The sequence below is a fragment of the Alosa pseudoharengus genome, unplaced genomic scaffold (genome assembly GCF_046254945.1).
Source record: "Alosa pseudoharengus isolate Yale_2024_CS ecotype anadromous, Long Island Sound unplaced genomic scaffold, YU_APseudo_1.1 YU_APseudo_1.1_scf_10, whole genome shotgun sequence".
NCBI lineage: Eukaryota > Metazoa > Chordata > Actinopteri > Clupeiformes > Clupeidae > Alosa > Alosa pseudoharengus.
The window spans coordinates 31,998,301-32,013,300 of NW_027468565.1; positions in this window are offsets into that span (position 1 = coordinate 31,998,301).

Here is a 15,000-nt window from a genome sequence, read left to right on the forward strand (position 1 = left end):
GTTATTTAATTGCTTATTTCAGGTAATATCAGTAAAAGTGCATTTGTGTTGTTTTGATTGAGTAAAGATAAATCAAGTAACAACAGTTCAGTTCTACTGAAATTACTGGGAAAAGAAAAAAGGTTTATGAAAATGCCTTAAAATGGTGGATATAGCATTTTGGAAAAGCGCTCTTCATTTAGACAATCCTCAGGTTTCTTCTAATCAGAGAGCGAAAATATGAGGACAGGAGATGGGGACTCTAACTTGAGTCTTTTAACTTGAGCCTCTGGAGAAGTAGTTTTAGTTTTAGAGAGTAGACACGATGCATGACTGAGTTTAGTCACACTGAATTCCTGATGTATAACATACCTCTGAAAGCATCCTGCAGAAAAGGCATTTGAAGGCCTAGAGAAAATTAACATTTCACCCCCGGCAGCAGGCCTGCTCTGTGGAAGACTTAGCTTCAGGCAGACACTGCTAAAATATGCACTATTTACACCAAGTACAACTTCCCAGTCACAGTCACCCGGGATTAAACAAACAATGCAATCCACACACACACACACACACACACAAACCCAAACGACAAAAACCTAGCCTTTCTTTGCAAGACTCACAAAGAGCTGTCTGTGAATGCGGTGGTGCTGGTTTTGGGCAGAACACACAATCATGCAGCACAAAGGGAAGCCGCCCCGGCGCTAGCCCAGTCTGGAGGACATGATGCGATCATCCTGCTCCAGTCCGACCTATACAGCCACAAGACGCAGAGAATTTCATTTACCTACACCAGGTGGACAACTGAATTGTTCCGTTTGCAGAATAGTTTTAGAACACTGGTCTAATTGTTTTGAATGTGCGAGTCACTATATTGTCTGGTCTAGCCGTTTCCATTGATTATAGTGGAAGCTAGTTGTTGCAGCAAATGCTCCATGAATGGAGCGCTTCAGTTATGATCCCAGTGTAGCCTGCCCTTAAGAGTCTGAGGGAATCAGAGTATATAGTCTTCTTGATTGTCTCCTGTACATTTGTGATGAATAAGGATCCCCAGAAAGGGCAGCATGTAATAACTGTTGTTTTTTTCTTAACTAAGAGAGAGAGAGAGAGTAATGGATGGATGAATTATAGAAAGAAAGACAAAAATAAAAGCCACTTGGAAAGACACCACCTTAGGTATTACTCACTCACTAGAAACGTCATCCGTCAGGAGTGGGAAAAAAGGTTATTGTTGTTATTTTTCCTCAAGAACGGAAAAAGTCACCATTTAGATTGTTTTTTCAGTTGAGGTAAACACAATAATGCACATATGCACATTCAATCTCAAAATCCTGTTTGCAAGCTCAAAAACATCCATATCAAATTTGCCACAAAAACAACACGACCAGCCCCCTCTCTTGCAACCACCATAAATTGGTGTGTGTGTGTGTGGGGGGGGGGGTAAGCCCTGACTACTGCTCTTAATTTGGGGTCTGGTAGGTATTCAGCTTTATGCAAGCAGAAGAGGGCTGGAGGAGAAGGGGGTGGGGTTGGAGGTGGTGGATGCTGGCGGCGAGCGCGAGAGGAATGTTTAATTAAATTTTGGAGCGTCTCAGGCCTCTTTTGCTCTAAATAACCCTCTAGCTCAAGGAAGAGATTAGTACGAGACGAGGGGCGAGCCTTTGGCAGGAGAGTGGTCATTATGAGAGACCAGTGATAAAAATGGAGACAGACTGAGAGACAGAGAGAGAGACAGCTAGACACACAGAAAGAGAGAGAGAGAGAGAGAGAGAGAGAGAGAGAGAAAGTAATGGACACAATGACAGAGCAAACAGTAGATATTGATTGAGAAAAAAAGAATAAGAGAGATAGCAACTATAAAGAGACAAAGAGGTCAAAGACATACAGGTTGATACAGGCGAAAACTGACTTGCAGTGGGGAGGAAAGTCAGAGACTTACAGCAAAAAAGAAAAGGGATAGTGGTCAACTGGACAAGCATGAGGTCAGCCATGTCCCTGGAGTTTGGCATAAGGATTAGTGGCATTCAGTGGAGGTACAGGGCACACACTCCCTCAGCCCAGACGTGGCTACTACCACAAACAATTGAAACCCCCCTCACTTCTCAGGCCTTTCTCATTTTCCACAGAGGTCAAATTTGTCTTGGCCTGTATCTCAGCTGGGTTTGTTAACCCTCTGCTGTGGATTCCCTGTTTGGACATTGCTTGTTAAGTGCGTCTTGAACCCTGAATGGTCAAATATGCACTTCACTCCAGAGCCGAGACAAGACGAGGTATTACATGTAGGTATATATGAATAAAGGATCGTGTAGAGAGGCATACAGCACTGAAGCAAATATTGGCTCGTCAAAATGACAACAGAGTATTTAACGTTGGAATGAGTTTATGTGTACGGCGACCCACTTGTTCCGTCAACATTGCTTAATAGCAAAGAGTTGTTGAGAGTTGTGTTTGTTTGGCCACAGGGGTTACCAAAGGTTTGGGTTTGTCAAGCTGCATTCCATCACGGTGTGGATGAACAACCTACATAGGATCTGGTCCTGGCAGGCAACTTGCTCAGGGGCTCATGTCTTGCTTTCAGTAGATGCACTGAGAGCTTTCAAAGGAGAGTTGATTAATAAAGACATGATACAACAGCACATTATGAATAAGCAAGCAGAGCCCAGACTAATTTCTCATAGGGATTGACCTCTCCTGATTGTGGGCCTGAAGTGTCAGAGGGATGGCTTAGCTAATACCATATCATCTCACTTTGAGGGAAAGTTTTAATGTGTGATGAGGATCCCTGTCAGATCCCTGTTGGCCATGTGCCAATTGGTGGGAAAGGAAAAGGGTTCATATCAGTAAATGGTTTCATTAGTGTCATGTCCAGCGCAGAGAAATCATGGCGATAGTGGCCAAAGCCAAGGTCGGTCAGAGTTGAAGGTCGTTCTCAGACCATTCCTGGTTATGCCAGTCCTTCATCCTGGGATCAAAGAGGATGATTCAGTCACGTTGCAGACAACTTCAACTTATTATCTGTCGGATGTGTCTCAATGGAACAGACAACTGTGTCTGTGTTTGCAGGACTGCATGCACTGGTCATGAACCTCTGTCTCTATCCGCTGAAAATAAATCATTAACCTGGACTGAGCTCAGCAACTTGGGTAAGGACTGAGCCCTGCTATATGTGAAAATCTATGTAACCAAACCCATGGATGAAAGATGTAGGAACTGCAGGGCATCAGTCACAACCATTTTATTTCAGTGTTGGGAGTAACAAGACAGCTGCTGCTGTAATTCAAGCTTTTTCTGGTGTATAACAGACATGTCACTTTTATCTTTTCATATTAAATAATGCAGTTACAATTATTGAAATATAGGTTTGTTACTTGTTACCTTTATCTTGCTTATAATACAGACAAATGCAGCCTGTTCCCTTCCTTTTTATGTCTAAATGTTGTCTGATCATATGGTGGCTCCAGAGGTGTATGGTAAAATAAGAGTTGGGTAAACTTGGAATGATTACAGTAAGGTCGACTAAGCCATGCGGTAACAGATTTTTTAAAAAGCATTCAGAACATGTTTGATGATGGTGGAGGTTACTGTCCAATGTTTATAACAATACCAAAGGTATTAAATGATAGAGTGTTGATAAGTGTACATACCGGTTATTTTCTAATGTTAAAAGTTGCAATTGGTGAATAAGACTGTTGTTGTTTGTGAGCTATACTGTTGACACCTAAAATACCAGTGACAACAACGGTGGGCAAACATGCACAAAATGTTTCCTAGCTTCATATTAGTAGTCTATGAAGGTAATTGGTCCTATGGTGTATTGTATTTTACTGTTCCGCTATTTATTCATCATTCTTACTTTGGGCACAGTGATTGATTATGTCTTAGCCCACGTGTTTAACAGCAACGGTTAAATATTATACTGTATCAGACATGTGAACAGCAGAAATATAAAAGTAACTGAAAAGTTACTTTCCCTTTAGTAAAGTCTAGTTAATTTTATGCACAGTAATTGGTAAAGTAATTTAGTTATTTTTTAAAGAAGTAACAAGCAACCCTAACTATAACTAATTACTAATTTCCAGTAGCTTGCCCAACACTACATTTCAGAAGATTAAAAAGCTATTATTCTATTATTATATATTGGTTGTATGGTAAGGTGGCACTGATCATATTTGATGTTCCCTTCATATTTCCATGTGTTAAGCATTAAAGATGGTATGTGTGTTTTTTCTGTTTAAAACATCCAAAGAAATCCTAGAAATAGCAGCAGACTGTGAAGCAACAACTGTTTCGACGTAATGTGAAAAAGTGCTCTGTATTGTCCAGATATCCAGATCTGCATGCAAACCAGCTGAGGTCAGCCCAACTTTCTTTGCAATACCATGTTGAACCACATGTGACGCTCTATCATATACAATAGAAAATGTCAATGTGGCAAGACAACTCGAATCCTACAGAATACCACATAGCACCTTTAATACACCTCAATACAATACAATTCAGACACACAGCTCTGTAGCCTTGTCATGAAAGGCCAACACAATGAGGTATGTTCAAGCCACCCTAAAGAGTTGGGTGATAAGTGGGGAAAAGGCAAGGCTATTGGCTGCAGACAGTTTGCCAGGGATACAGTTGCTGGTAAAACGCCATTATAAATACAGTATGTCACTTCCTAAAATGCTCACACGTGGTCTTTTAAGACAACCAGCTCAGTGTTCGGGGAATGGTAGTGCGTTGCAGCAGCTTCACCTCAGGCACTGCAGAGACAGTAGTTGTGGCCTGAGTGGTGCCACTTCAGCACCATGGACCAGGACAGCAACCGGCAGCTCAGGCAGAACATGGAGCAGAAACCAACACCAAGCGAGCAAAGAGCTGAACCACATGACGGGCCTGGTAGTGAGCCAGAACGCGGCTCACCTCAACCCACAGAGGAGCACACCAAGGGGGAGACGTTTCCAAAGGTGTTACACTCTGGCTTCAGACAGCTATAGTCTTACCACATATTTGTTGCAACCAGTCAACCAACTGATTCTAATTAGCACAGCTCTTGAGGCAGATCAACTAATTAGTTAAGTCCACAGATAGAACCAATGCAGGGCTTCTGCATTTAACTTATGGCTCCTTCTGCTGCTGCTGTTTGTTTTTGACCTTGCCTAAGGATCAATGCACTGGGGCAGCCTAGGTCAGTCTCCTCTGCTTCTTATTCAGGGCAGTTCAAGTCTGTTGCTGGGTTTCCATTACAGTTTTGCATGAAATAGAAGCAATATTTTTGGAAAAAAGTTGGGGGGGGGGGGGGGGAAATACAATTGAGAATGGTCTGTGATTCTGTTGAATTCTATTTGATTAAAGCTGTGTTTTTGTGTCATTTCAGTTAAACATTGTGACGGCTCTCCCAAGCTGCTCAGGACAGTTGTCTGTGGGCCCTATTTCAACAACCTAAAAGTCTGAAGCGTATAGTTTAAGTGCATTTAGGGTGAGTCCAGTCCACTTGTCCTAGTGTGACGGCGGAATAAGTGGTCAGACACCAGGAGTATGGTTCAAAAGGACTGTTCTTACGTTTCTTTACTAAGCAGGGGGTGTGTTTTGTTTTGCACTGACTGACAAGGGGTTACAATCAAAAGCATAGCCAAAGCGACACTTATCTTAATGACATATCACAACCTAGACTTCTTGACAAATGCTGCGCATTTACACTAGGTTTTTCTTGGTCAGTGGTTCAACTGAGATCCTGTTCATGATATTGATGTTCTCTTTTATCTCTGAACCTCCACAGAGTTATCTGCAGATCCTCTGATAGTGAACTTATGACTCCTGAAAATGTGAGTTTGAATTTCATTATGACTATTGAACTGGGCATATAATCAGGAAAATATGTCACCCCTACAAGATTTTTAATGTCACAAAAATGCTATACTATAAAATAATTTGGATGCTTCATTTAAATCATTGTCGTGATGCTACGGGTATGAGAGGCAAAGCTATATAATATAAGCAATATACTATAAACGCACTATACTATAATAAAAGCAATATACTATAAACATTTCTTAAGAGCCATTTAAGCCATTTCATTGGAAGTGTATGAGAGGTTTTGGTTCCCATCCCATGCGAACAGCATGTTTGGGCATTGATGAGGATCATACTGCATACAGCACTCTCTCATTACCTATTCGACCCTTCCCTCTCACACACACACACACACACACACACACACACACACACACACACACACACACACACACAGGCCCTCTGCAACTCCACTTCTCAGCTCTCTGCTCCACTGCTGAGGAGCGTCGGCCTCCCTCACTTGGAGGAGTAAGACAATGCGGCCGGCACGCCTTTGTGCCTTTGACATCCTGCTGAGCCACAATATGGCTGGCCAGGGATCAGTGGGCAAGGATAATGGCCATTAGGGGTGAGAGGCTGCGCAGGCAGCAGGGGAAGGTGGATGGTGTCCACGAGGCTCCACACACACACACACACACACACACACTGCTGCATGCTGTCGGGGATGGAACTGGGGAGGGAGGGTTCGTGCGCAGGGTGAGGGAGAGGGGATCTGGGAGGAAGGTTGTGTGTGTGTTTGTGTGTTGGGGGGGGGGGGGTTGCACCACAGAGGGCCTGTCCCCTCTGGGGAATAGTGATACTGCAAGTCCAGCTCGCTTCTGAACTTGGTTTACATGCTGCGTGCTCCGAGATAAAGAGAGCAGGAAGAGAGGAGTAGAGTGGAAAAAAAGAAGGATGCATTTGACACATGGCTTCTACTTGCCTATTGTCCGCTGTTTGTTTTTGACCTCGGCTATGGATCAGTGCCCTGGGGCAGCCTGGGAGATTCCTCTTTCTGTTTCACTTTCTGTTTAGGTCTGTGACAGCTTGGTGTTGGAGCCATGTATTTTACAAATGGCAAAGTTGCCATGTTATGGATATAAACTGCTGAGATTCAACTGGTGTCGGAGACCAATGGCAAAAAGCTAAGGATGTTCAGCGGTCGATGACTTTTAGCATTCCAAATATAGAAACTGTAGCATTGTCTTAAAACAATACCTGGAGATGTTCTTTGCCATAGATTAAAATCAATAAACCAGTAATCCTTTAATTCATGGCCTCCCAGGCTGTGTGGTTCTCCTGCTTCATGGGTCTTGAGCTCGGGAGCTTATCTTTCCGAGGGGTCAGTGCAAATGTTATTAAATGGGTCACTCCTCACCTATTCCAGGCCACTGCTGTCGGGGAGATGGATCAGAGATCGGTAAGTACTACTGGGGGCTAAAAATAGATAAATAAAATACATAAATCAAAGAAGAAGTGCTGCAACAGCAGGGGCAGCCCCTCCAACACCTCTGAGCAGGCTGGGCCTGTGTGGTACCAATCCACATACAAAGATGAAGCCTCCACTACTGCTCTGCCCTTAGCAGCATCAAATCACTGCATAGGAAACAGCAACTCTAGCAAATCCCTTTATCTCTTTCTCTTGCATATTCTTCAGCCCTTTTTCAATGTTGGGAATTTCCTACATCTTAATTGATGTGATATTCCATGGATTCTGATTGGCTGTCACAGGGAACCGTTCCGTTCGCGGTTTGTCTGCTGAATAGACCAGTCTTCTAAAACTATTTTTTACGCTGCAGGAACGAGCGCTTCACCGCCGTAGCCCAGCTGTAAGTGTTTAAATCAGATTATTCCTCATATCATGATTGTTATAGTATGTAGTGCAGATATGGCTTCAATCCTCTCTGTGTTAGTACTATTTCCTCCCTATTCACATTACTTTTCTCGTCCTATTTGCCATTTTTCACTTCTCTCTTTCTGTCTCAGTCAGTAGTATCACTGGTATGTCTTATTGCTTGATTAAAGCACTGCTGGTTTCAGTTATTTTTGCATGCTGCATATTGGATGCTGCCTGGCTCCACCATGAACACAGAAAGAGGGAGAGTGTTTCTGTGGAGAGAGACCTGGAGGTAGAGGGTAGAAAGGAGGTTAATCCCATAGTTAGGAGATGCATAGAATGTAGACTGCAGTAGCAGGTGTGTGTGTGTGTGTTTGTCTATCCTTAACATACACATTTACTTACTAAATAACATACGATATAGCACCATAATGGTGAAATATAACAGGCCCTTTGCGAATATTTGGATGCTGTGTTGTTTTAATCAGTATTGGTAATTCCAAATAAAATAATCACGTGTGTGTGTGTGTGTGTTACAAGATTTAGTGAAACCGCACATCTCTGATTAAAATGAGTGCAGTCCATCCCTGCCCCCTCCCCCCTGTGTCCGTACGAGCTGGACTCCTCCACCCTGGGAGCTGATAGACGGAGCATGCCTGCAGTCATGCGGGCCCCATCGTGGCTGCTCTGCGACTCTGTGGCCAGACGTGAATGGAGCCCCACCGGGAGGCGGCCTCCTCACCAGGCTAACGCCATCTGCCAGCTCCAGAGAGAACCGAGTCGTCGGACGTGACCCGTCACGCCATCCAACCATCTCGCTCGTGAACACACAAGTTTAAACACACAACACACAGACCCCACAAATACTCAGCGCCTCTATAAAGATAAAGATGCAAGAACACAGATCTTACACACAAGAATACAAATAGAAACTCATATACAGTATACAGGACACTTACCTAGATGCTAGACACAAAAGCTGATGATAAACCACAGTATGGATCAACAGATGTCAGGGCTGTAGCACTGCACTTTTAGGTTCACAATTGCATAGAATCTGACATGTATAAGCTCTCCTCAAATAGTTTTCCTGGGTCTGTTCGGTGAAATGTACGCATATTGTACATTGTGTGATACTTGAGAACAGAAGAATGTGTAACGCAGCATGCCCTAAGATGCCCAAAGCTCCTGAGGGTTTCAACCAAAGAGATGGAGGAGGAATAAACACTCAAGACCATATGTAGCTCTGTACAGATCTGCATCTCCACAGACACACACACACACACACACACATACGTATACACACAGATCCAATGGATGAGGAATTTCATTGAGATGCAGTACGTGGCAGATGTCACTGAATGCCAATGGACTTGCATGGGGGGTCTGAGAACGAACGTGTGAAGTTCAGAAGCTGTGTTTGTTTGCACGCTTGAGCACACTGCTAGTCAGGGCCAGAGCAGAGCCCCCTGACGAAGAAGACGAAGAAGTAGAAAAAAAAAATCCAAAACAAAAACCCTGCCCTGCTGTTTGTGGGAGCTCACGGCACATCAGTCACGACCTTCAAGGGTCAAGGAGTCATTTGTTGCCCGTCGTCCTTGCCCTCTGTGGCATATAATTGACATTTAATGAAGGCAAACTCTTAGGCTGGGAGGCTGGCAGGCCAGGGGGGCGGAGGGCGGGGAGAGGAGGGGGGGTGGGAAGACAGAGAGGAGCTGTTGTCTCTTTGCCAAGCCCATCTGTCCCGCATTCTCCATCAGGACCACTAAACACACAGAGTAGAGAGGGCTCGGGGTGGGGTGGGGTGGAGTGGGGGTCTGTCCTCTCATAGTCCTCTCTGTCTGCTATGCATGAGACTGGACAAACTTTGAGGCACTTCACGTCACAAACAAAAATATCCTGCCTTTTCTTTCTTTTTTCCTCAGGGAAAACCAAGCAGTGTCAGTGGTGTTTGTGTGTTTTTTTGTGTGTGTTTACTTGTCTCTGTAGTGACACTTACCTCCGGTTACCTCTTCTAGCGTTCTTTCTTGGCTTCATGTCCTCACTTGTATACTGCCTTCCATGGTTGGCTGTAGCATCGTCATGTCAAAGCCTGTTGGAACTAATATACCGTCAATCTTGCTCCATAACACACATCTCGTAGCCCACAGCAGTTGCTAGGGCACTGCTCTGGGTTGAGAGCAAAACTCATTAAAAAAAACAGTGAACTAAGGTAGACTTCTGTCTGTTTCTCTCAGCAGAGGAGTGTCAGTTTCTCCCGCCAACTCTCTAGCTTGTTCCACCGGAGGTGCCCTTGTTATGTCCATATGAGCCTTCCACAGGTTGGACTCAACCTCTGGTCAAAGTCTGCCTGAGATGCTTAATGGGGCCTCTGAGATCAAGCTCATGACAGTTACCTCCTGACCTCTCTATGACACTTCTAACAGTGAAAAATACAGTACATTTCAACAAGGAAAACAAAATACATAATACATGAGTCTGACAGTGTCAGAAAAACTTTGACGCCATGATAACCATGATAGCTTGTCTTTGTCTACACATTGTCTTTAAACCTTTTTCTGGCAGTACAGAAGTGATTAAATTGATCATATGGAAAAACAATTTGAGGGCAATTCCCTTTTTTTTGTTTTGCTCTTCACAATTAAACAAAAATAAGCTATTTTTCTATTAAAAGTTTAAAACTCAAAGAAAATGTCATATTGTTATGTTATTGATTATTTTTAAAGTAAATTTGTAAAGCACTATATATATATATATATATATTAAAAAAATGAAGACTATGGTTGTCAGTGACCTTCCTTTAATAATTTTTGAAGACATTTGGCTTTATGTTCAAATATAAAAATATTAATTGTTACTATGCTCTGTGACCTAGACAATGTAGTGTTTATTAATGTATTTTTTATTATATACTGTTCTACAGGAAGGGAACATCATAGTCAAGAATTTGTTTCACCGTTTGGTTGAAGTGTGAACTATTGTTTTGTTTTTCTGAACTCAAACTGCAAAACAGTGTTGGATTGTTAAATGACTTAAATGATAATTTATCAATATTGGAAGTCCAGAAGTTTGCCTTGTCATTTCTGACCCAATGCCAACACTACCAAATGCGTCAATTTGCGCCTAAAGTTCACCAGAAAATAGTCGTAAAAGGCATGAGGCCAATTTATCTTTATGGTTCAGGGAGATTCTCCCATAATTTGTTTACTTTTGTACTGACAAGATAGTGAGGGGCCTTGTAAAGATAAAGCAAGATATCAACTTGAACAGAAGTAGTCGAACATTTCTTTTAGCAATTCTAGCATGATTTCAACCGACTGTATTGCCATTGTCGTGTGGTGCTGCAGATTGATATAGCCTTAGGTGTCTTTGGCCTTCAAATCAATCTGTGGTCATGTTCATTTTGCATGTTGACTAAATTTCACAATTCCCACGCACCATTTAGGTTTATTGGAGATGGGTTGCAAAGAGCAAATGACGAATCCCACCAGCATTGTTCGAGATGTAATGGTGTCATCAGTGGTCAAGCAGTTTAGCTGGTTCAGCATGGTTTGCAGCCCCTACCACACCGCAGGATGAGCTTGGAAACTGCCTGTATCAAATCAGTATGTATCCCCATACAAGGGTCCAATCTGCATTTTAAAAGCATATGGTTAAAAAAGCATGCAGCGATTTTTATTAGCATTTGACGTATGTTTTTAGAGGCAACTAGGCAACAGATAAACAGACCTGGCAACTAACTTGTGTCCCAGTTCTGTGGTACAGGATGCACAACGCTGCAAAACATAAAAAAAGGTGTTCATTGCACAACCAATTGCACAACTCATTGCAAAACTAAAAAGCCACAAGCTTGAATACTAGCAACCTTTTAGTAGCACTACCTGTACTGCTATTGATGTTGGCAATGATTTTGGATGACTTTCAAAGAAGCAACACAAAAGGTATAACCAGTAGATACAACTGCCTTGCTACTGCTTCAAGGCGTAGATTATTATGAATGACAGAAGCACTGTCTCTAAAAACGCTTTGTATTGTGTTTGAATATTCAAAAGCGACCTGGGTGGTTGCAGTTAACACAACTTTAAAGTGGCCACATCTGCGGAGAGAAAGAAACATACATGCTTTTAAATGGAGTGGGAAGCAGGTCTGAAACCATTAAAAACATCTCCTCTAAATTACACAGGGTGACAGATACCGCCCTGAAGGAAGATTTTTTATTTTTTTTTCACAAAGGTCACCCTTGCTCCTCATCCTTCTCTGAGACCGAAGGGGGGGAAAAAACAACGTTGCATAGGGCGCAGCATATTTCTCCCTAGATCATCCTAAGATACATCTTCCAGAATTTTCCACCCAGTCAGCAGTTTGCTCACAGAGGTCTTTATCTGCTAGCACTGCAGCCATCAGAGAAACACACCGTTCTTTTACATGCAGACAAACAAATAAACACACATATTTTACACACACACACACACACACACAAACACTGCATACTCCTCAATCTCGTGGCCACCCCTCCCTGTGTTGGATGGCTGCCAGAGGATGGCTTGAGGGATGAACGTTGTGAGCGGTGGAGCACGAGATTCTCTTACAACCTCCTCCTCACTGCTCCTCACCTCTCCTCTGCCGGTGCCCTTTACCCCAGGCTTCTTTCCACTTCACTGGTGAACACACACTCACTCACTCACTCACACACACACACACACACTCACAGCCCTTGAGTTCCCAGCCCTGGCGGACACGGGTGCCCAGCGTAGTGGCACTCACTCCAGCTTCACTCTTCCCCCTTTGTGTCCCTGAACACCCCAGCAGCTCTGCATCAACACACACTGTCACCATGAGCACAACACACACACACACAACACACACACAATGTCACCATGAGCACGACACACACACACACAACACACACACACACACAATGTCACCATGAGCACAACACACACACACAAAACACACACACACACACAATGTCACCATGAGCACAACACACACACAAAACACACACACACACACAATGTTACCATGAGCACAACACACACACAAAACACACACACACAATGTCACCATGAGCACAACACACACACAAAACACACACACACACACAATGTCACCATGAGCACAACACACACACAACACACACACACACACACAATGTCACCAAGAGCACGACACACACACACACAACACACAAAGTCACCATGAGCACAACACACACACAAAACACACACACACACACAATGTCACCATGAGCACAACACACACACACACAATGTCACCATGAGCACAACACACACACACACACACAATGTCACCATGAGCACAACACATACACAAAAAACACACACACACACACAATGTCACCAAGAGCACAACACATACACAAAACACACACACACACACACAATGTCACCATGAGCACAACACACACACAAAACACACACACACACACAATGTCACCATGAGCACAACACACACACAAAACACACACACACACAATGTCTATGATAGGGTTGCCATTGAACAGACAAAGAGGAGACATTAACCACCTAAAATCTGAATGTGCTGGCCTGATTGTGACAGCTTTGGATATTTGAGATTTCGTACAGAGTATTTGATGGCAAACAAACAGGATGTGTTTGATGTACTATTTTAACTAGAGAGAGGCTGTCTAGTTCCCTAGTTGTCCAGTGAAGTGTCACCTGTAGTTTGTGTTGGTGATTTTGCTCTCTCTGGACACTCATCCTAGATTGTGTATCCTGACACTGGAGAACCTAAGGCAATGGAGCACAGGCTTTCATGCAGGAGACTGCCGTCACTTAGCATTCGTCAAAGAGACATTACCAGGAAGAGGCGCTGTGCAAAACAAAATTGTGGGTGGTAGGATGAAGAGGTGGAAGTCTGGGGGGCATAAAAACTAATCACACAATTATCTTAAATTTGACTTAAGATTCTGGGGGAACATTTTGAAACTTCACAAAAATCAGCTAGGCTATATCCAAGAGGTAAAGTCACCAAAAATGTTCTCAGGAGAGGCATGTTGCCTGGTCTCACTGGCGTTGTGACCCTTGAAGCTAGCTGGACACATGCCTATCAAGATTTTTTTAATATCTCTATACTAGCCTTATGTGCATGTGCTGTACATGTACTATTCATTCGTAAATTAATGAAAAAATAAAAAATGTAACTTCAAATTTGTTACCGAAAACTTTAGAGAAGACAGCCTGTCTATTCTAAACCAAAACGTGTTTTATATATACATACTGTAGCCATCTCTACATTGCTTTGTGTGGGTGACTCTTTGACTTGTAGTTTTTCACAGAAGGATGTGTAACTGTCACCTGACTAATGATGAGACAGGAAGCACACATCCCACATGTACACATAGATGCATACACACACACACACACACACACACACAAACACACACACACACACACACACGCACACACACACACACACACACAAAAGATACACCAGGTCACCGCAAAGGCCTTGGGTGGGTCCAGGCAAATGTGAGATGGTAAGGGAGATGTGGCAGAACAATGCCCTGGGAGCTGTCACTCCTCATATCCAGCAAGGGGAGAGAGGAGCTCGCTCTTCACCTGACTGCCTCAGATGACAGGGGATCAGTGGACACACACAAAGTCCACTGACAAAGTACACCTGAATTTGGAGCAAGAGACATTGTTCATGCCACAAGCGTGCATGATATTGTTGGTGGTGATAATGATTATGATGATTTTAAATAGGAAAATATGATGGATTGATGATGATTACAATGATGATGATTACGATGACTGATTAAATTATGACAATGATGATGAAGAAGTTGGTGATGATGAAGATGAGGATAGTGAGGATGATGATGATGATGATGGTGATGATGATGATGATGGTGATGATTTTCCAATCCTTCACTAACTCACCTTGTCTCACAGAACGTCTGTAAGCATTAAATCCCAAATACACCCAAATTGCAATTGCACCATCTTAATAGGAATGAGCTTGTTAGATATAGTCCAGATTGTTGGGATCCAAGGACAGGTGCCTGTCTAGGAATGCCGTCTGTCAGATCCCCCTGTAGATCACCCACAGCAGACCGAAATACCTGACTGACTGACTGACCAACTGACAGTCCACCTCTGGACGGTTGCTCGAGGGAGTCCTTGTGAAGAGGAGCATATTTGAACCCTGTGTGTTAGTCACAGCTCCTGGCTCCTCTCAGTGCTAATGGCTTGTAATGGGTGTCAAAAACGAGAGGGGCCGGGGGCCGTTCCCACATTGCAAAAAAGATTAAATTAATCCTCAGCAGTGAGCATGTCATGCTTGTTTGCATGTGTGAGTGTAAGTGTGTGTGTGTGTGT